General features: G+C 36.8%; 1 non-coding gene across 1 annotated transcript; it reads left to right on the top strand.

The window, feature by feature from the left end:
• Positions 1-10,216: 10,216 nt before the first annotated feature.
• TRNAR-CCG (transfer RNA arginine (anticodon CCG)) lies at positions 10,217-10,289 on the top strand. The gene has a single exon. It is a non-coding gene; the product is annotated as a tRNA-Arg (tRNA).
• Positions 10,290-23,330: the final 13,041 nt, after the last annotated feature.

Here is a 23,330-nt window from a genome sequence, read left to right as displayed (position 1 = left end):
CACACACGTGCGATAATGTATTGATCAAAAAAGACCTCTGAAATTTTTAGAAATTTCTAAAAATCTTATATGTTCTGGTATAATGTTATGTCATAATTCTTGTTATTACTTTAAAATGTATATCTCAGAAATAACTAAAAAAAAAAAAAAAAAGACCTCTGAGGTTGGTATGATACACTTTATGCAGATGAGAAGATGGTGGTATTCAGCAAGGATATGTAACAAACTAAGAACTACTCCACAAACTTAGGTCAGTTTCTAAATGGAAAGCTCTTTTCTTCTACATTAATGGATATATCAGGTTTACGTAAGTTTGTCTACCTACAAGCTGTATAAAAGCTGTTCAGAGAAAAGTCAACTTTTCCCTTCGTTCCTGGAAATCCTTCCTTTAGGGTTATATGTTACAATGCTTGAGCGGTTGGTTCGAGAGTCCAGTCTTCCAATTAGACTTGCTTTTGCTGTTAAACTTTCAGAAGTTCCTGTAATTTGCTGTCATTGTGGGGTTTTTTTGGGGGGGGGTGTGGAGGTTGTGGTGTTTATCCTTTATTCTGTTAGTATCAGGGATTATATCGACTTAAAAAAAAAAGAATTTTTTAGAGCAGTTATAGGTTCACAGGAAAACTAAGTGGAAGGTACTGAGAGTTCCCATATACTCCCTCCTCTCAAACATGCATAGCTTCCCCCATTATCAACATCACTCACCAGAAAGGTACATTTTTAATAAGGATGAACCTACTTGACTCATCATAATCATGCAAAGCCCATAGTTCACGTTAGGATTCACTCTTGGTGTTGTATATTCTGTGGGTTTGGACAAATGTATAATGACATATACCCATCATTGTAGTATTTTCACTGCCCTAAAAATCCTCTGTGCTCCTATTCACCGCCCCTACCCCACCCCAGCAACCACTGATCTTTTTACTTTCTCCCTAGTTTTGAATTTTCCAGAATGTTGAATAGTTAGAATCACGTAGAATGTAGCCTTTAAAGATTAGCTTCTTTCACTTAGTAATATGCATTTAAGTTTCCTCCATGCCTTTTCATGGCTTGATAGCTCACTTCTTTTAACGCTGAATAATGTTCCATGGTCTGGATATATTAGTTTATTTATCCATTTACCTATTGAAGGACATCTTAGTGCTTCCAACTTTTGGCAGTTATGAGTAAAACTGCTATAAATGTCCACTTGCAGGATTTTCTGTGGACATGTTTTCAACTCCTTTCAGTAAATACCAAGGAAAGCAATTGCTGGATCTTATGGTAAGAGTATATTTTAGTTTTGTAAGAAACTTCTAAACTGTCTTCCAAAGTGGCAGTACCACTTTTCATTCCCACTAGCAATGAATTAGGATTCCTGTTCACATCCTCACCAGCATTTGATGTTATCATTGTTCCGGATTTTAGCCATTCTAATAGCTGTGTAGTTGCATCTTGTTTTAATTTGCATTTCCCTGATGATATATGATGTAGGGCATCTTTTCACGTTTATTTGCCATCTGTATGTCTGTCTCCTTTGGTGAGATATGGGTTGAACAGTTTGCCTTGTTTTTTTAATCGGGTTGTTTGTTTTCTTATGGTTGAGTTTTAAGAGTTCTTTGTATTTTAGATAACAGTCTTTTATCAGTGTTTCTTTTGCAACATCCTCCCAGTCTGTGGCTTGTCTCTCATTCTCTTGACGATGTCTTTCGAAGAGCAAACGTTTTTCATTTTAAAGAAGTCCAGCTTGTCAATTATTTGTTTCATGGATTGTGTCTTGGTGTTGTATCTAAAAAGTCATTGTCATACCCAAGGTAATCTAAGTTTTCTCCTGTGTTATCTTCTAGGAGTTTTATAGTTTTATTTTTAGGTTTATGATCCATTTTGAGTTAATTTTTGTGAAGGCTGTAAAGGCTGTGTATAGAGTCATTTTTTTGCACGTGGATAACCAGTTTTTTAATCACCATTTGTTGAAAAAACTATCTTTGCTTCATTCTATTGCCTTTGCTCCTTTGTCAATGATTAATTGACTGTATTTCTGTGCGTCTATTTCTGGGCTCTCTATTCTTTCCCATTGATCTAATTGTCTGTTCTTTCACCAATACCACACTGTCTTGATTACAGTAGATTTATATCACCCAATACCCTTAGTAGTATCGGTCCTCCAACTTTGTTCTCCTTCAATATTGCACTGGCTATTCTGGGTCTTTTGCCTCTCAGTATACACTTTAGAATCAGCTTGTTGATAGCCATAAAATAACTTGCTGGGATTTCAGTTGGGATTGCATTGACTCTGTAGATCAAAGTTAGGAAAACTGTCATCTTGACAATATTGAGTCTTCCTATCCATGATCACGGAATATCTCTCCAGTTATCTAGTTCTTTGATTTCCTTCGTCATAGATTTGTTGTATTCCTCATATAGATCTTGTACATATTTTGTTAGATTTACACCTAAGTATTTCATTTTTGGGGTGCTACTGTAAATTGCATTGTATTTTAAATTTCAAATTGCACTTGTTCAGTGCTGGTATATAGGAAAGCAATTGACTTTTGTATATTAACCATATATCCTGCAACCTTGCTATAATCACTTATTGTTCCAGGAAGGTTTTTTGTTGTTGTTGTTTGGTTTCCTACATAGGTGATAGAATAATCTGCAAACAAAGACAGTTTTGTCTTCCTTCCAAACCTGTACATGTTTTCTTTTCTTTTCTTGTTTTATTGCAGTAGCTAGTACTTCCAGTATGATGTTGAAAAGGCATTATGGGAGGGGGCATACTTGCCTTGTTTCTGATACTAGTGGAAATGCTTCACGTTTCTCACCATTAAGTATGATGTTAGCTGTAGGTTTTTTTCTTAAAAAAAAATTTTTTTTTTTTGGCCATGCCACACGGCTTGCGGGATCTTAGTTCCCTAACCAGGGATCGAACCTGCACCCCCTGCATTGGGAGTGCGGATCTTAACCACTGGACCACCAGGGAAGTCCCTGTAGGTTTTTTATAGATACTCTTTATCAAAGTTAAGGAAGGTCCCCTCTACTGCTAGTTTATTGAGAGTTTTTATCATCAGTGGGTATTGGATTTTGTCACATACTTTCTCTGCATCTATTGATATGATCATGTGATTTTCTTTTTTATCCTGTTGATGTGATGAATTACATTAATTAAATTTTGAGTGTTGAATCTCACTTGGTCATGGTGTATAATTCTTTTTATATAATTTTTTAATTCAATTTGCTAATATTTTGTTGAGGATTTTTGCGTCTGTGTTAATGAGAGATATTGGTCTGTAGTTTCTTTCCTTGTAATGTTGTCAACTGGTTTTGGTGTTATGGTAATGCTGACCTAAGAGAATGAGTTAGGAAGTATTCCCTCTGCTTCTATCTTCTGAAGGAGATTGTAGAGAATTGGTATAATTTCTTCCTTAAAAGTTTGATAGAATTCACCAGTGAACCCATCTGGGCCTGGTGCTTTCTGTTTTGGAAGGTTATCCATTATTGATTCAATTTCTTTAATAGATAATAGACCTAAACAGATTGTCTGTTTCTTTTTGTGTGAGTTTTGGCAGATTATGTGCTACAGAAATTGGTCAATTTCATCTAGGTTATCAAATTTGTGAGCATAGAGTTGTTCGAAGTATTCCTTTATTATCCTTTTCATGTCCATGGGATCTGTAGTGATGTCCTCTCTATCATTTCTGATATTGGTAATTTGTAACTTCTCTCTTTTTTTCTTAGTTAGCATGGCTAGAGTCGTATGAATTTTTTGATCTTTTCAAAGAACTAGCTTTTGGTTTTGTTGATTTTTCTCTATTGATTTACTGTTTTCAATTTCATTGATTTCTCTAATTCTTTTTTTTTTAAATATCTTTATTGGAGTATAATTGATTTACAGTGTTGTGTTAGTTTCTGCTGTATAACAGAGTGAATCAGCTATATACATACGTATATCCCCATATCCCCTCCCTCTTACGTCTCCCTCCCACCCTCCTTATTCCACCCCTTTAGGTGGTTGCAAAGCACTGAGTTGATCTCCCTGTGCCATGCAGCTGCTTCCCACTAGCTAGCTATTTTACATTTGGTAGTGTATATATGTCAGTGCTACTCTCTTACTTTGTCCCAGCTTGCCCTTCCCCCTCCCTGTGTCCTCAAGTCCATTCTCTACGTCTGTGTCTTTATTCCTGTCCTGCCCCTAGGTTCATCAGAACCATTTTTTTTTTTTTGATTCCATATATATGTGTTAGCATACGGTATTTGTTTTCCTCTTTCTTACTTGCTTCACTCTGTATGACAGACTCTAGGTCTATCCACCTCACTACAAATAACTCAATTTTGTTTCTTTTTATGGCTGGGTAATATTCCATTGTATATATGCGCCACATCTTCTTTATCCATTCATCTGTCGATGGAGACTTGGTTGCTTCCATGTCCTGGCTATTGTAAATAGTGCTGCAATGAACATTGGATTTCTCTAATTCTTATTGTTTCTTTTATTTTGCTTACTTTTTTTTTTTAATTTTTATTTATTTATTTATGGCTGTGTTGGGTCTTCGTTTCTGTGCGAGGGCTTTCTCTAGTTGTGGCAAGCGGGGGCCACTCTTCATCGCGGTGCACAGGCCTCTCACTATCGTGGCCTCTCTTGTTGTGGAGCACAGGCTCCAGACACGCAGGCTCAGTAATTGTGGCTCGCGGGCCTAGCTGCTCTGCGGCATGTGGGATCTTCCCAGACCAGGGCTCGAACCCGTGTCCCCTGCATTGGCAGGCAGATTCTCAACCACTGTGCCACCAGGGAAGCCCTGTTTCCATATCTTGACTATTGTAAATAATACTGCAGTGAAACATAGGGGTGCATGTGTATTTTTGACTTAGTGTTTTTGTTTTATTTGGATAAATACCCAGGAATGGAATTGGTGGTTCTATTTTTAATCTTTTAAGGAAACACCGTACTGTTTTCCATGGTGGTTGCACCAATTTACATTCCCATCATCGGTGCACAAATGTTCCCTTTTCTCTATATCATTGCCAATACTGACTATTTGTTGACTTTTTGATGACAGTCATCTGGCAGGTGTAAAGTGGTATCACATTGTGGTTTTGATTTGCATTTTCCTGATTAGTCATGATGAGCATCTTTTCCTGTGCCTGTTGGCCATCTGTATATCTGCTTTGGAAAACTCTATTCAGATCTTCTACCCATTTTTCAATTGGGTTGTTTGTTTTTTTGCTGTTGAGTTGTGTGAGTTATTTCTATATTTTGGATATTAACCCCTTATCAGATATATGATTTGAAATTATTTTATCTCATTCAGTAGGTTGCCTTTTTGTTGATGGTTTCCTTTGCTGTGCAGAAGCTTTTTAGCTTGATATTTTGCCACATGTTTTTCTTTTCTTGGCTTTTGCTTTTGGTGTCAGATTTAAAAAGTCATCGCTAAAACCTATGTCAAGGAGCTTACCACCTATGTTTTCTTGTAGGAATTTTATGGTTTCAAGCCTCGTGTTCAAGTCTTTAATCCATTTTGAGTTAATTTTTGTGTATGATGTAAGATAGTGGTATAGTCTCATTCTTTTACGTGTGATTGCCCAGTTTTTCCAACACCATTTATTGACAGATTGTCCTTTCCCCACTGTATATTCTTGGCTACTTTATCATGAATCAGTAGATTGTATAGGTGTGGGTTTATTTCTGGGTTCTTGATTCTGTCCCATTGATCTATGTGTCTTTTTTTTTTTTTTTTTTTTTTCCTGCACTGCTTAGCCTGTGAGATCTTAGCTCCCTGACTAGGGATTGAACCCATACCATGGCAGTGAAAGCGCCAAGTCCTAACCATCAGCCCGCAAGGGGACTACCTATGTGTCTTTTTAAATCCTGATGCCATACTGTTTTAATTACTATAGCTTTGCAACATAGTTTGAAATTAGGACTCATGATGCCTCCAATTTTCTTATTCTTTCTCAAGATTGCTTTGGCTATATGGGTTCCTTTGTGGTTCCGTACAAATTTTAGGATTGTTCTATTCTTGTGAAGAATACCAGTGGAATTTTGATGTTTTAACAATATTAATTCTTCCAATCCATGAGCACGGCATCTCTTTCCATTTATTAGTGTCTTCAGTTTCTTTCATTAATATCTCGTAGTTTTCAATATATAGATGTTAAATTTTTAGGTCAAATTTATTTCTAAGCATTTTATTCTTTTTGATGCAGTTGTAAGTGGGATTGTTTTCTTAATTTCTTTTTCTGATAGTTTGTTATTAGTGTATAGAAATGCAACTGATTTTTGTGTATTGATTTTATATTCTGCAACTTCACTGAGTTCGTTTATTAGTTCTAACAGTTTTTTGAGGGAGTCTCTACTGTTTTCTATATATAATATTATGTCATTCGCAGATACTGACAGTTTTATTTCTTCCTTTACAATTTGGATGCCTTTTATTTATTTTTCTTGGTTAATTGCTCTGGCTAGGACTTCATGTACTATGTTGAATAAAAGTGGCAAGACCGGGCATCCTTGTCTTGTTCGTGATCTTAGATGAAATGCTTTCAGCTTTTCACCTTTGCGTATGATGTTAGCTGTGGGCCTATCATATATGGCCTTTACTATGTTGGAATATGTTCCCACTGTACCTGCTTTGTTGAGAATTTTGTCATAAATGGATGTTGAATTTTGTCAAATGCTTTTTCTGCATCAGTTGAGATGGTCATATGATAATACTTCATTGTCTTAAAAAAGTTATGTGTATCACATTGACTCATTTGTGGATGTTGAAACATCCTTGCATCCCTGGAATAAATCCCACTTAATGATGGTGTATGATCCTTTTAATGTATTTTTGGATTCAGTTTGCGAATACTTTATTGAGGATTTTTGCATCTCTTTTCATCAGGGATACTGGCCTGCAATTTTCTTTTCCTTTGGCATCCTTGTCTGGTTTTGGTATCAGGGTTATGCTGACTTGTGAAATGTGTTTATGAGAGTACCCCCCTCTTCTATTTTTCAGAAGATTTAATTCTCCTTTTATTGTAAAAATATATCAGATACTAAAAATTTTCAGATATCATAGAATGATAATGATTTCCAGTAGTCAACAAAAATTTTTAAATGTGTGGTGGAGTGAGTTTTTCTTTTTTTTTTTTAAATTTATTTTATTTATTTTTTGGCTGTGTTGGGTCTTCGTTTCTGTGCGAGGGCTTTCTCTAGTTGCAGCAAGCGGGGGCCACTCTTCATCGCAGTGCACGGGCCTCTCACTATCGCGGCCTCTCTTGTTGTGGAGCACAGGCTCCAGACGCGCAGGCTCAGTAATTGTGGCTCACGGGCCTAGTTGCTCCGTGGCATGTGGGATCTTCCCAGACCAGGGCTCGAACCCGTGTCCCCTGCATTGGCAGGCAGATTCTCAACCACTGCGCCACCAGGGAAGCCCCGAGCTTTTCTTTTTTATGGAGAAAAAAATAGCTCAAAAATTCCCAAAGTTTTTGAAAGACATTATTAAGTATACATATTCAAGAAACTCTTTGGATCCCAAGCAGGAAAAATACCATGAAAACCACACCTAGGCACATCGTAATCAAACCTATGAAAAGTAGAGAAAAAGAGAAAACTTTGAATGCAGCTAGAGAAAGGCAATATATTGCTGCAGGGAAACAATGATGTAAGTGATGCTGACTTCTCATGAGAGATAATGGAACAAGAAGACAGGGAATTGACATATTTCAGTGCTTGGGCGGGGTTGGAGGGCAAACCCTGCCAACTCAGAATTCTGTACCTAACAAAATATTAATTCAGATGAATAGAAACAAAGAGAATTCATCATCTGCTAACGTGCACTACAAGAAATGCCAAAGGAACATTTTCAGGCTGAGTGGAAATGATACCAAATAGAAATTCAGATCGTCAGGAAGGAATAAAGAACACCAGAAATGGGAAATATATGGATAAGTATAAATAAATATCACTTTTTCTTAATTTCTTTAAAGTTTACATCAGTAATTAAAGTAAAAATCAAAACCTTTTACTTTGAGTTTTATGTTGTATATAAACGTAATATATATGACATTTACAGAATAAATGGAAATCGGGTAAGTTAAATATGTTTGGAAGATTCTTTGAAGTGAAGTGGTACGAAAGTAACCCCCAAATAGACTATGAAAGTTAAGGATATATATTGCGATCCCTGGAGAGACTGCTAAAAACAAGAACAAAAAATAATGCAAAGAGGTGTGACTAGTAATGTCAGTGAAAATGGTGGAGTAGGAAACTGGGGTTTTGTACTTCCCTAGAAACACCCACAAAAAACTGGCAAATTGTCAGGATCAAATTTACTGGAATCCTGGAAGATAGTCAAAGGTTTATAGCAATTAAGTGAATGCTTCATTAGGAAAAGGGTGACTGAAGCACATAGGAGAGCTTTGTGGCATTTAAGTTACCTTTCTCACACTTCTCTGTTCCCAGGTTGGTCCTGGTTTTGAAGGCATCAACCTGTGTTCTTGGTGTGGGTTTCTAGTCCTGGAGGGAACAGAATAGACCTTGTTCTCAAAGAATTTTGATTGTCTTGTTTCGATGTGTCTTCTGGTTCCTTGACATATAGATGTTTGCCTTTGTTTCACCCAATGTGGAATTCTCTAGGTGGAGAATTGGCTCCACGGAAGGCATCCCTTAAACACATTGAGAGACAAATGAACAAACCACTGCCACAAATAAACAAGATGCTGTGGCAAAAGATAACAGTTGGGACAAGCAATAGTTGCACAGTAGTCACACAACCTCAGAGGACAAACTGGGAATAAGATACTTTGGGGCAATAGGGACTTTCAGAATTTCCTTTGTATACCAGGGAATCTAAAAGGTTATCCACATGACCAGGGCAGAACACATACAAGATACTTGAGAAGACCCTAGCCTTTCAATATTGGTTGATCTTTAGTCGCAGTGCAAGCAGGAAGTGAAGGCTAGAGTAGAGTTTTATATGGCCCAGCTAAATGTTGAAGGAGTGCCCTCAAATCTGAAAAAAGAGAAGAATCCTTTTTTATCTTGTTCCTTTTCTTGGCTCCAGCATCCAGAAATCTCTGTCAAAGCATTAGCTGAATACTAAGCTAAAGAAACATATACTTCTGAGAAAAAAGTATAGTCTTCACAAAAATAATGTAGAAAGTTTACTAAACAGTCAGTTACAACCCACCACAAGTAACAACAACAAATTCTGAGGAGGGGGTGGTGAGAGAATATTATTTCCAGAGGTACCACATTATAATACTAACATGTCCAGTTTTCCACAAAAAAATATGAGGAATGCAAAGAAACAAGGTATGGCCCATTCACAGGAAAAAAAATTCACAGAAACTGCCCCAGTGTCTGAGGAAGCCCGGACATTGTACTTACTAGACAAAGACTTAAAATCAAATGTCTTAAATATGCTCAAAGTGCTAAAGAGAACCATACACCAAGAACTAGAGAAAACCAGGAGAATGTTGAGAATGTCTGAACAAATAGAGGATCTTAATAAAGAAATAGAAATTATAAAAAAGATTCAAATGAGAATTCAGTAAATAACTAAAATAAAATTTCACTAGAGTGTTTCAACAACAGATTTGAGCAGGGAGAAGAAAGAATCAATTAACTTGAATAGGTCAATTGAAATTATCCAGTTTGAGGAGCAGAAAGAAAAAAGCTTGAAGAAAAATGAACAGAGGTTAAGAGACCTGTGGAACACTATCAAATATTCCAACATATACATAATGAAAGTTCCAAAAGTAGAGGAGAGAAAGGGACAGAAAGAATATTTGAAGAAATAATGGCTAAAAACTTTCCATATTTGATTAAAGACATGAATCTTCACATCCAAGAAAATCAACAAACTTCAAAAAGAATAAATTTAAAATGATCCACACTAAGACATGTTATAAACAAACTATTGAAAACCAAAAACAGAGAAAATCTTGAAAGCAGCAAGAGAGAAGTGAATCACCACAAAGAAGGGATCCTCAATAAGATTATTTCTTATTAGAAACCTTGGAGACCAGAAGATAGTGTGGTGACATATTTAAAATACTGAGAGAAAAAAAGAAAACAAAAACGAAAACTCTGTAAACCAAGACTTCCATATCTGGCAAAACTATTCTTCAAAAATGGAAAAAATAAGACGTTCCCAGATAAACAAAATCTGAGGGAGTTTGTTGGTTATAGAACTGCCTAAAAGAAATGTTAAAGGGAATCCTTTGGTTAAAAAATGAAAGGACAGGGACTTCCCTGGTGGTCCAGTGGGTAAGACTCTGTGCTCCGAAGGCAGAGGGCCTGGGTTCAATCCCTGGTCAGGGAACTAGATGCTGCATGCATGCTGCAACTAAGAAGTTCGCATGCTGCAATTAAGACCCAACGCAACCAAAATAAATAAATAAATAAATAAATATTTTTTTTTAAAAAATGAAAAGACATTAGACAGTAATTTGGAGCATATGAAGAAATAAAGAATACTAGTAGGGATAATTACATAGTTAAGTATAAAATATAATATCATTTTTTTGTTAGTAAATTTTTTCCTATATAATTTAAAAGACAAATGTGTAAGTGATAATAATAAGCCTATATTAATGGACACACCATGTATAAGGGTATAATTTGTGACAGGAACAACATAAGAAGAGACGGAGCTATAAAAGAGTAGATTTTTTGTATACTGTTGAAGCTAAGTTGATAGTTATTGGAACTAGGTTGTTATAAGTGTAAGATATTAATTGTAATCCTTAGGGTAGCCACTAGAAAAATGACTTAAACTATATATATTGAAAGGAAATGAGAGGAAGTAAAAACAGCATGCTATATAAAAATCCATTAAACACAAAAGGAGGCAGTAATAGAGGATAAAAATGATATGACATACAACAAATAAATAGCAAAATGGCAGAAGTCCTTCCATATCAGTAATTGTTTTGAATGCAAATGAAGCTGAAAGGATTTTAAAAGATAATCAACTATATACTGTCTATAAGAGACTCACTTTAGATTGAAGAACACAAATAGGTTAAAAGTGGAAAGATGAGAAGATATTCCATGGAAACAGTAACCAAAAGAAAGCTGGGTGGCTATACTAATATGAGATGACATAGACTTTAAGTCTATGTCTATAGTTATAGGAGGAGGGGGATCAAGATGGCACAGTAGGAGAACCTGGAGCTCACCTACCTCACAAACATCAAAAATACATCTACATGTGGAACAACTCTCACAGAAAACTAACTGCCAACTGGCAGATCTCCTATACAACCAAAGTTGCAAGAAAGATCTCCATGTAACTGGGTAGGACAAAAGAAAAAAAAATGGCCTTAGGTTGGGACTGGTGCCCCTGGGAGGGGTCTGGAAGGAAAAGGAGGTCCACATGGATAGATCCTCACACTAGGGAGCTCCCTTGCCTATTGGTAAATCCACTGAGACAGATAGAAGGACTGGAGAAGCCTAGACTCTACTCAGGAGCAGTGTCACACGTGCTGGCTTGCAAACAATCAGGGTGGAAGGAGACTTAACACTGTCAGCTGCCGCCTTGCTGCATTTCCCAATCTGAAGGGGTGAACACCCCCATCCCCCTCATTCCACACCACAACCTGGCACAGATCAGGGCAAAGATTCAGTCTCTCTGTGTAGAGACAGACCAGGGTGCCTGGGGTGTGATCTTGGTGGAACCACAGAGAACATTGTCAGTGCACCTATCGGGGTGGCTGGGCAAGCCAGGCAGACGCTGTCAGTGTGCACATGGGGTGGTACCGCAAGAACACACAGCAACTAAGTGCCGAATCTCAGGCAGACAGGCGCTGGGAGAGGACTCATCTAGCCATGCAGAGACAGCCTGGAGGGCCTGGGGTGTGATTCAGGGGGAGCTGAGGAGCTCTTTGTCAGCCTATGCATGATGGTGGGCCCAGCCACAGCACACATTGTCAGCACATGCACTGAGCAGCACCACAAGAATGCGCAGCAGCTAGGTGCTGAATCTTGGGTAGTCAGGCCCTGTGCAGTAGCATGTGGCATTTCGTTTCCTAGCAGGAGTGCCCCAGTTCTGCCCACTCTATACCACAGCTTCATGCCAGATCTGGGGCAGATGGGTTTTGGGAGAGGTCTGCCAGAGGCAACCCAGGTCTCAGGTGGCAGCACAGCCACAGTGCCTCAATCCCCAGCCACAGCCTATTCCACACCACAGCCTTTCACTACATCTGGGATGAACACAATGGAAAAAGAGATGCTACCTTGGGCTGCTGAGCGGAACCATGGATGCCTGCACAGGCAGCGCATAGGGTCACTGTGACCACACGGGCCTCATTTGCTTCAGCGATCACCTCCTTTGGGGTAGAGCACACACTCAACTGGATGGAGCCTGATTAAACCCAACCCTCAGGGCTTCTACTTGAACAACTGGGGAGCAGACCCTGCCCCCAACAGGGTGGTGACAGCCAAGGAACAAAGAGGAGGCCCTGCCTCACATCCAGCACAAGCTTTGAACACCACAATAGCAGTCACACCCCCTCTCAAGGGGATAATGACTGGCACACATTGAAAAAGACATGGCTGGCATCCATACCAAAACCAGCCCTTGCACCAAAAATATTGGACACACACAGTCTACACAGGGATGCTCCTACATAAAAACACCCCTTCAAAACCATAGTGGGTAACTTTCTCCTAAATTAATAGAGACAGAGAAAGTTAAGTAAAATGAAAAAACAGAGGAACTACTCCCAATTAAAGGACAAGAGAAATTCCCTGAAAGGATTCTAAAGGCAGCAAGAGAAAAACAAGGAGTTACAAGGAAACCCCCAGTTCCCCTATCAGTTGACTTTTTTGCAGAAACTTTGCAGGCCAGAAGGGAGTGGTATGATATATTCAAATTCCTGAAAGGGAAAAACATGCAACCTAGGATACTCTGCCCAGCAAGATTATCATTTAGAATAGAAGGAAAAATAATTTCTTAGACAAACAAAAACAAAGAATTCAACAATGCTAAACCTACCCTAAAAGAAATATTGAAAGATCTCTAAAAAAGAAACAAGATTCTACAGAAAAGGGGAAAATCCCAGCAGGAAAGGCAAATATATGCTTGAAGATCACTTAAGCCATGACATAGATTTAAAAAAAAATCAAATAATTTTTGTAAAACATTATAACTACAAGTAGCACTAAAAGATAATCATGAAAACGTAAAATAGGACATTAAAATAAAAAAATATGAGAGAGGGGAGTACAAAAATGTAGACATTTAAGAATGTGTTTAACTTGTATGACTCTCAGTTTAAAGCAAGCAGATATAGTTATGGGTCGGCATCCTTGAAATCCAGAGTAATCACCAATCAAAACCTTACAGTAGATTCACAAAAACCAAAAAGAAAGGCTCTTAAGCATACTATTGGGCTGACCAAAAAGTTCCTTTGTTCTTTTTTTTTTTAATAAATTTACTTATTTTATTTATTTTATTTTTGGCTGCATTGGGTCTTCGTTGCTGCACACAGGCTTTCTCTAGCTGTGGCGAGTGGTGGCTACTCCTCATTGTGGTGCGCAGGCTTCTCATCGCCATGGCCTCTCTTGCTGTGGAGCACAGGCTCCAGGCGTGCGGGCTTCAGTAGCTGTGGCTCTGGGGCTCTAGAGTGCAGGCTCAGCAGCTGTGGCACACAGGCTTAGTTGCTCTGGGGCATGTGGGATCTTCCCGGACCAGGGACCGAACCTGTGTTTCCTGCATTGGCAGGTGGACTCCCAACCAACGTGCCACCAGGGAAGTCCCATTCCTTCAGTTTTTAAGTAAAAATAAAAGACATTTTTCATTTTCACCAAGAACTTTATTGAACAACATATTCACCGTTTTGTTCTACTACCTTCTGCCATTTTTCAGGCAAATTCATAATTCCATCTTCCCAAAATTTTTTATCTTTTTGAGCAAAAAACTGTTCCAGGTGCCTTTTACAGTCTTCCAGAGAATTGAAATTTTTTCCATTAAGAGAATTTTGTAAAGACCAAAATAAATGGAAACCGAAGTTGCAATGTCTGGTGAATATGGCGGTTGAATCAGAACTTGCCAGCCAAACTGTAACAGGTTTTTGCCTGGTCATCAAAGAAACATGCAGTCTTGCGTTATCCTGAAGGAAGATTATGCATTTTCTGTTGACTTAATTCCGGATACTTTTCGTCGAGTGCCGCCTTCAGTTCGTCTAATTGGGAGCAGTACTTGTTGGAATTAATTGTTTGGTTTTCCAGAAGGAGCTTATAATAGAGGACTCCCTTCTAGTCCCACAATATACAACATCATCTTCTTTGGATGAAGACTGGCCTTTGGTGTGGTTGGTGGTGGTTCATTTTGCTTGCCCCACGATCTCTTCCATTCCACATTATTGTACAGTATCCACTTTTCATCGCCTGTCACAATTTGTTTTAAAAATGGAACATTTTTGTTACATTTAAGTAGAGACTCACATGTGGAAATAAGGTCAAGAAGGTTTTTTTCGCTTAATTTATGTGGAACCCAAACATCAAAGTGATTCACGTAACCAGGCTGGTGTAAATGATTTTCACTGCTTCATTTGGATATTTTGAGTATGTTGGCTATCTCCCGCCTGGTATAACATTGATTGTTCTCAGTTAATGTCTTGATTTGATCACTGTCAACTTCAACTGGTCCACCCGACTGTGGAGCATCGTCCAGCAAGAAATGTCCAGCATGAACCTTTGCAAACCACTTTTGACATGTTCGATCAGTCACAGCACCTTCTCCATACACTGCAGAAATCTTTTCTTGTACGCTTCAATTGCGTTTTTACCTTTCTTGAAATAAAGCATAATATGCAGAAAATGTTCTTTTTTTCTTCCATCTTCAATATTAAAATGGCTACACAAAAATTCACCAATTTTTAAAATATCTTTATTGGAGTATAATTGCTTTACAATGTTTTGTTAGTTTCTGCTGTACAACAAAGTGAATCAGCTATATGTATACATATATCCCCATATCCCCTCCCTCTTGAGCCTCCCTCTCACCCTCCCTATCCCAGCCCTCTAGGTCGTCACAAAGCATTGAGCTGATCTCCCTGTGCTATGCAGCAGCTTCCCACTAGCCATCCGTTTTACATTTGGTAGTGTGTATATATCAATTCTACTCTCTCACTTCATCCCAGCTTCCCCTTCCCCACTGTGTCCTCAAGTCCGTTCTCTACATCTGCATCTAGAGTCTGTCATACAGAGTGAAGTACGTCAGAAAGAGAAAAACAAATACCATATGCTAATGCACATATATGGGATCTAAAAAAAACGGTACTGATGAACCTAGTGGCAGGGCAAGAGTAACTTCAATTTTGATAAGTTTTTTTAAAAATACACGCCGATATGACAGCTGTCACAAAACAATCTAACAAAATTGTTTCGAATGAAGTTAAATTCAACTAAGTGCTACTAGGCCCATCTTACAGAAAAATCTGAACGAACTCTTTGGCCAACCCAGTGCAAAAGAAAACCATCAAACAACTAAAGGAAAAAAATGGAGAAATGAACAAAGAAGAAATACAAAAACAACTGGAAAACCAGGTTCAAAATGGCAGTAAGTACATACCTATCAATAATTACTTTAAATGCTAATGGACTAAATACTTCGATCAAAAGACATAGAGTGGCAGATTGGATAAAAAAACAAGAACCTACAATATGCTGCCTGGAATAGTCTCACTTCAGGGCAAAAGACACATGTAGATCAAAAGTGAAGGGATGGAAAAAGATATTTAATACAAATGGAAATGAGAAGATAGTGGGGGTAACAATACTCATATCAGACAAGATACTTTAAAACAAAGTCCATAAAAAAAGACAAAGAATGGCATATAATGATAAAGGGACCAATACAAGGAGAGGATATTACATTTGTTAACATATATGCACCCAACATAGGAGTGCCTAAATATATAAAACAAATACTAGTAGGCACAATGGGATAAACTGATAGGAATACAATAATAGTAAGAGTCTTGAACACCTCATAGACATCAATAGACAGATCTTCCAGACAGAAAATCAGTAAGGCAATAGAGATTCTAAATGACACGGTAGACCAATTGGACTTAATTGATATCTATAAGACAGTGCATTCAAAAAACAAAACAAACAGAATACACATTCCTTTCAAGCACTCCTGGAATATTCTCTAGGATAGACCACATACTAGGTCACAAAAGGAGCCTCCACAAATTTAAGAGGATAGGAATTATTTCAAGCATCTTTTCTGACCACAATAGAAATCAACCACAGAGAGAAAACTGGAAAAAGATGAACATGTGGAGACTAAACAAAATGCTACTAAAAAAATTTTAAAATGGGTCAAAGATGAAATCAAAGAAGGAATCAGAAAATACCTCAAAACAAATGAAAATAAAAACACATAAAATCTACGGGATGCAACAAAAGCATTTCTAAGAGGGAGGTTCATAGCAATACAGGCCTTCCTCAAGAAACAAGAAAAATCTCAAACATCCTAACCTAAAAGAGTTAGAAAAAGAAGAACAAACAAAACCCAAAGTAAGCAGAAGGAAAGAAATAATAAATATCAGAGAAGAAGTAAATAAAATAGAGATTTAAAAAAAAGTAGAAAATATCTATATAACCAAGAGCTGATTTTCTGAAAAGATAAAAAAAAAAAAAAAAAAAAGGACAAACATCTATCTATCCAGGCTCACCAAGAAGAGAGAGCACCCAAATAAAATAAGAAATGAAAGAGGAGAAATAACAGCTGATACTACAGAGTTAAAAAAAAAATCATAAGATAATACTGTGAACAATTACATGACAACAAATTGGACAACCTAGAAAAAGTGGACAAGTTTCTAGAAATATACAGCCTATCAAAACTGAGTCAATTAGAGGGACTTCCCTGGTGGCGCAGTGGTTAAGAATCCACCTGCCAATGCAGGGGACATGGGTTCGAGCCCTGGTCCCGGAAGATCCCACATGCCGCAGAGCACCTAAGCCTGTGTACCACAACTACTGAGCCTGTGCTCTACAGCCTACAAGCCACAACTACTGAAACCCGTGTGCCTAGAGCCCATGCTCCACGACAAGAGAAGCCACCACAATGGGAAGCCCGCACACCACAAGTAAGAGTAGCCCCCGCTTGCTGCATGTAGAGAAAGCCTGTGCGCAGCAACAAAGACCCAACACAGCCATAAATAAATAAATAAATAAATAAATAAATTTTAAAAATTAAAAAAAAACTGAGTCAGTTAGAAACAGATAATTTGAACAGGCTGATCACTAGAGGGGAAATAGAACCTGTAATTAAAAAAAAAAACAAAACTCCCTGCAAACAGATGTCCAGAACCAAATGGCTTCACTGGGGAATTCTACCAAACATACAAAAAACAATTTATACCTATCCTGCTCAAACTATTACAAAAAATTGAGCGGGAGTGTACACTTCCAAATTTATTTTATGAGGCCGCCATTGCTGTGATACCAAAACCAAAGACACTACAAAAAAATTATTGACCAATATCTTTGATGAGTATAGATGCAGAAATCCTCAAGAAAATATTAGCAAACTGAATCCAAAAATACATAAGATCTACACCATGATTAAGTTGGATTCATTCCAGGGTCACAAGAATTGTTCAACATACATACATCAATCAGTGTGATACACCACATTAACAAAAAGGAAGACAAAAACCACATGGTCAACAGACACAGAAAAGGTATTTGACAAAATTCAACATCCATTCATGATAAAAACTCTTACCAAAGTGGGTATAGACGGAACATATCTCAACATAATAAAAGCTATTTATGACAAACCCACAGCCAACATAACACTCAATGGTGAAAAACTGAAAGCCTTCCTTCTAAATTCTGGAACAAGACAGGGATGCCCACTCTCACCACTTCTATTGAACATAGTATTGGCAATCCTAGCCACAGCAATCAAACAAGAAAAAGAAATAAAATATATCCAAATCAGAAGGAAAGAGGTATAATTGTCATTATATGCAAATGACATGATACTATATATAGAAAACCCTAAAGACTCCACACAAAAACTACTAGAACTGATAAACGAATTCAGCAAGGTAGCAGGATACAAGATTAATATACAGAAATCTGTTGCATTTCTTTACACTAACAGTGAAATACCTGAATAAGAAATTAAAAATAAAAAATCCCATTTAAAATCACATCAAAAAAAAAAAAAAAAAACCTAAAAAACCTAGGAATAAACCTAACCAAGGAGGTGAAAGGCTTACACACTGAGAACTATAAAACACTGATAAAGGAAATCAAATATGATTCAAGGAACTGAATTTATGGTTACCAAAGGGGAGGGGGGGTATAAATTAGGAGTATGGGATTAACAGATACATCTGCAGTCACCCTATTTCTAAATAAGGTCACGATCTGAGGTACTAGAGGTTGGGACTTGAACACATCTTTTGGGGGGAACACAGTTCAACCATAACACACACTTAACAACAGTACTCCAAAATATATGAAGCAAAAATGGAGAATTCAAGGGAGAAATAGTTCTATCAAAATATTTGGAGTCTTCAGTACCCCTCTTTCAATAGTAAATAGCTCAACTAGACAGAAGACTAAGAAGTAAATAGAGAATGTGCACAATAAATTACTGATATACACAATAACTTGGATCAACCTCAAAATAATCATGCAAGTGAAAGAAGCCAAAAGAGAATAGACTGTAATATTCTATTTGTACAAAATTCTAGAATGAGATAAACTATTCTGATAAGAAATTCAAAACAATGGTTGCCTATAGTTGTATCAGAATTAATATACAGAGCATAAAGAAAATTCCTGGGATAACTGAAATGTTCTAATCCTTGAGAGGGCTTTATTACACAGGTGTATGCATTTGTGAAATCACATCAAATGTTAAGATTTGTGCATTTCACTTTATGTAAATATTACCTTAAAAATGTAAAGAAATACCAATACCTCTACTTAGCAATATGAGTGTTTAAGTGTTTAGGGACGAAGTTTACTGATAGCTACATCTTAGAAGTTTGAAATGCAGATATATTGATGAATTGATTGATAAGATAGTTATGTGATAAAGCAAATACAGCAATCAGAATGTTTGTGGTGAAGGTGAATTATGGATGCTCCCTACACAGTTCTTCCAACTTTTTGCTATGTTTGACGTTTTCAAAATAAACTAATATAAAAATATTTAAGCAGTGTGCTTCATTTTCATCTTCATCTGGCATTTTTTCCTGCTTGACAATATTACATTTATTTTCTGCTTAAAACCAAAGATCAAGGAATAAATGGTTGCTATTTTAAGCCATTTAGTTTTGTGGTAGTTACGTAGCAATTATTGAAGTAATTGCTGACTAATAGAGAACACAGTTATTTTTACATTATCTCAGTTATCACAATTTGTAGTTTTTTTAATTAAAATACTGTTTGAATGAACAAAAATAATAAGCTCTTAAGAAATGTAAACTGAATAGGATTAAAAGCTTTAGAACATATCTCATTGGGTGTCTTGTGGATTCCTAGAGGTATATCTATTTCATATTTGGGTGTCTTGTGGATTCCTAGAGGTATATCTATTTCATATTTGGGTGACCTTGAAAAAGTGTTTGATTTTAGTAATAGATTTCTCTATACTTGCAGTTTCTATAAATGCAATTAATTTCCAGAAAACAGCTGATTTTTATATACCAATAATCTCATTATAGGAAGACAGCCATATGAAAATAGGGGCTCCCAGGGAGAATATAGTTATATGAAGATGGAGGCAGAAGTTGGAGTTATGCTGATTTTTATATACTAATAGATCTTTTTGTTTGTGAAACTAGGACACAACATGCAATACAAGAGTATGGTAACATAATCACTACTTCCAGTCCACATGGAAAATTTTGTTGAGACGGTTGTTTTAAAGTTGTCTTTGAGTTTCTTTGAGAGTAAGAGCCATTTTATTTTAATACTTTTTATGTTGTAAAATATAGTATACCTGTTGAAAATTACATTTCAACACTTCTGAACAGTTTGATAAATAAAGTGAACACCCATATTACACAGTTCAAGAAATAGAATGTTGCCCCCACCTTGGAAGTTCCTTTCTCTTCCTGATCACAACCTTTTCCATTTCTCCAAAGTTAACCACTATCCTGACTTTAATTGTAATAATCTTTGCTTCCTTATAGATTTATGCTTGTATATGCATCTCTAAAAAGTGTAGTTTCATTTTGCCTGGTTTAACACTTTATGTAAATGGAATTAACATAATATGTATTTCATGTATGTGTATTTCTCGTTCAGCATCATGTAAGAATCATCCATGTTGCATGTAGCTGTAGTTTATTATATTCACTCCTGTATGGTATCAGAGTATTAGAGTATGACTATATCAAGGTTTATTTATCCATTCTACTATTAATGGACATTCTGGTTGTTTCTTGCTTGGGACCAAAGCCAGTTATACTGCTATGTAAATGTATTACCAGCATGTATCCTGGTGTCCGTATGCATGAATATCTTAAATATCTTGAACTGGAGTGTGTATAGTATATTCAACTTTACTAGGTAAATGCCAGCTGTTTTCTGAAGTGGTTTTAGCAATTTATACTTACACCAGCAACAGTGAGAGTTTCTGTTCCTCCAAATCCTTGTCAACACTTGGTATTGTCAAACTTTGAAATTATTGCCAAGCTAGTGGGCATATAGTGTTATCTCGCATTAATTTTAATTTGCATTTTCCCTGGTTACAAATAAGGTGATAACATTTTCATATGTTTATTGATCATTCCTCTAGTGAATTGCTTATTCAAGGGTTTGCCCTTTTGTCCAATAGGCTGTCTTTTATTTTATTTTATTAATTTATTTTTATTATTATTTTTTTGGCTGCGTCAGGTCTAGCTGTGGCGTGTGGGATCTTCATCGAGGCATGTGGGATCTGTCACTGCAGCACATGGGCTCTTCAGTGTGGCGTATGGGCTTCTCTCGAGTTGTGGTGTGTGGGTTTTCTCTCTCTAGTTGTGGCACAGGGGCTCCAGGGCACGTGGGCTCTGTAGTTTGCGGCGCATGGGCTCTCTTGTTGAGGCGCATGGACTCAGTAGTTGTGGTGCACGGGCTTAGTTGCCCCATGGCGTGAGGGATCTTAGTTCCTGGACCAGGGATCGAACCCACGTCTGCTGCATTGTAAGGCGGATTCTTTACCACTGGACCACCAGGGAAGTCCCTAGGCGGTCTTTTAAAAAATAGATTTGTAGGAATTTTTTGCTGGATTCTGGATATCAGCTATTTATCATTTATTTGTGTTTCAAATATCCTCTCCCACTTTGTGACTTATCACTCATTTTGTGTCTTAATTGAATTTCTTAATTTCATGGCAGTTGAATTTTTCAGTCTTTTCATTTAGGATTGTACAAATCTTTTCCTACCTGGATGTCATGAGGTATTTTCTTCTAAAAAGTTTTGATACAAATATTGAATCATGAAGTTGTACACTGGAAACGAATACAATGTTGCATTTTAATTATACCTCAGTTAAATGAACAAACTTCTGTAGTTTTGACTTTCACAGCTAAGTCTTTAGTCTACTTGGATTTGATTCTTCTTTATACTGTGACATAGTACTTAGTTATGTGTTTTCCCCCATGTGGATGACAACTTTCCCCTGTACCTTTTAGTGAGAGTCTGACCTTTGTCCAATGTTCTATATTGTCACCAAATGAATGGTCTTTTTGTGGGCCCTCTATTCTGTTCCATTGCATTCCTGCACCAATATTACGCTATTTTAACTAAAGCTTAATAGCTTTATATGTATAATGCTGTAGCCGATACCCTGTTTTTATTTTTCTTTAAGAGTGTCTGCAGTTCTTGGCTTTTTGCATTTCAATATAAATATTAGCTTGTCATTCTCCAAAAGACACCTGCTGAGATTTTGACTAGACTTGCATTGCATTGAAATTGGAACTGTATTGAGTCTATGTAGCAATTTTGGGAGAACTGTCATTAACAAGATCAAGTCTTCCAATTTTTGAACATGGTATTTTTCTTCATTTAGGTCTACTATAATGTCTCAGTAATGTTTTATAATTTTTTCTATCTATGTAGATTATATAGAGACCTCTCACAGAGGTCTTTTTTTTTTTTTTCCTGAATCGTTCGTTGATTTATCTTTTAATCTTTGTGTTTTCCTGTTTTTACAGTATTTTTACAATGAGTATGTTACCTTTTAAATTATTTATTTATTTATTTATCTGAGGTATAGTTGCTGTCCAATATTATATGTTTGAGATATACAAAAGTGATTCATAATTTTAAAGGTTATACTTCATTTATAGTTATTATAAAATATTGGCTATATTTCCTATGTTATACAATATGTCCCTGTAGCTTATTTATTTTATACATAGTAGTTAGTTTGTACCTCTTAATGCCCAACCCATAACTTGCCCCTCCCCCCTTCCATCCTTTCATTGATAACTACTAGGTCATCCTCTATATTTGTGAGTCTGTTTCTTTTTTGTTAATTCACTAGTTTATTTTTTAGATTCTAAGTGATATCATACAGTACTTGTCTTTTTCTGAGTTATTTCACTTAGCATAATACTCTGCAAGTCCATCCACGTTGTTGCAAATGCAACATTTCTTTTTTATGGCTGAGTAGTTTTCCATTGTATATATACACCACATCTTCTTTATCCATTCATCTGTTAATGGACATTCAGGTTGTTTCCATATCGTGGCAATTGTAAATAATGCTGTTATGAACATTGGGGTGCATGTATCTGTTCAAATTAGTGTTTTCATATTTTTCATTTATATACCCCAGTGTGGCATTGCTGGATTATATGGTAACTCTACTTTAAGTTTTTTAAGGAACCTCTATACTGTTCTCCATAGTGGCTGTACCAATTTACATTCCTGCCAACAGTGCAAGAGGGTTCCCTGTTCTCCACACCCTCTCTAGCATTTGTTATTTGTAGAGTTTTTTATGATGGCCATTCTGACTGGTGTGAGGTGGTACCTTAGTGTAGTTTTGATTTGCATTTCTCTAATAATTTGTGATGTTGAGCATCTTTTCATGTGCCTATTGGCCATCTGTATGTCTTCTTTGGAGAAATGTGTATTTAGATCTTCTGCCCATTTTTTGATTGGGTTGTTTGTTTTTTCTTATTGAGCTGTATGAGCTGTTTGTATGTTTTGGAGATTAATCCCTTGTCAATTGCTTCATTTGCAAATATTTTCTCCCATTCTGAGGGTTCTCCCATTCTGAGGGTTGTCTGTCTTGTTCATCGTTTCCTTTGCTGTGCAAAAGCTTTTAAGTTTCATTAGGTCCCATTTGTTCACTTTTGTTATTTTCATTACTCTAAGAGGTGGG

The sequence above is a fragment of the Balaenoptera ricei genome, chromosome 5 (genome assembly GCF_028023285.1).
Source record: "Balaenoptera ricei isolate mBalRic1 chromosome 5, mBalRic1.hap2, whole genome shotgun sequence".
Classification (NCBI taxonomy): Eukaryota; Metazoa; Chordata; class Mammalia; order Artiodactyla; family Balaenopteridae; genus Balaenoptera; species Balaenoptera ricei.
The sequence above is the reverse complement of the archived record's forward strand: the minus strand, read 5'-3'. Positions and strand labels throughout refer to the sequence as shown.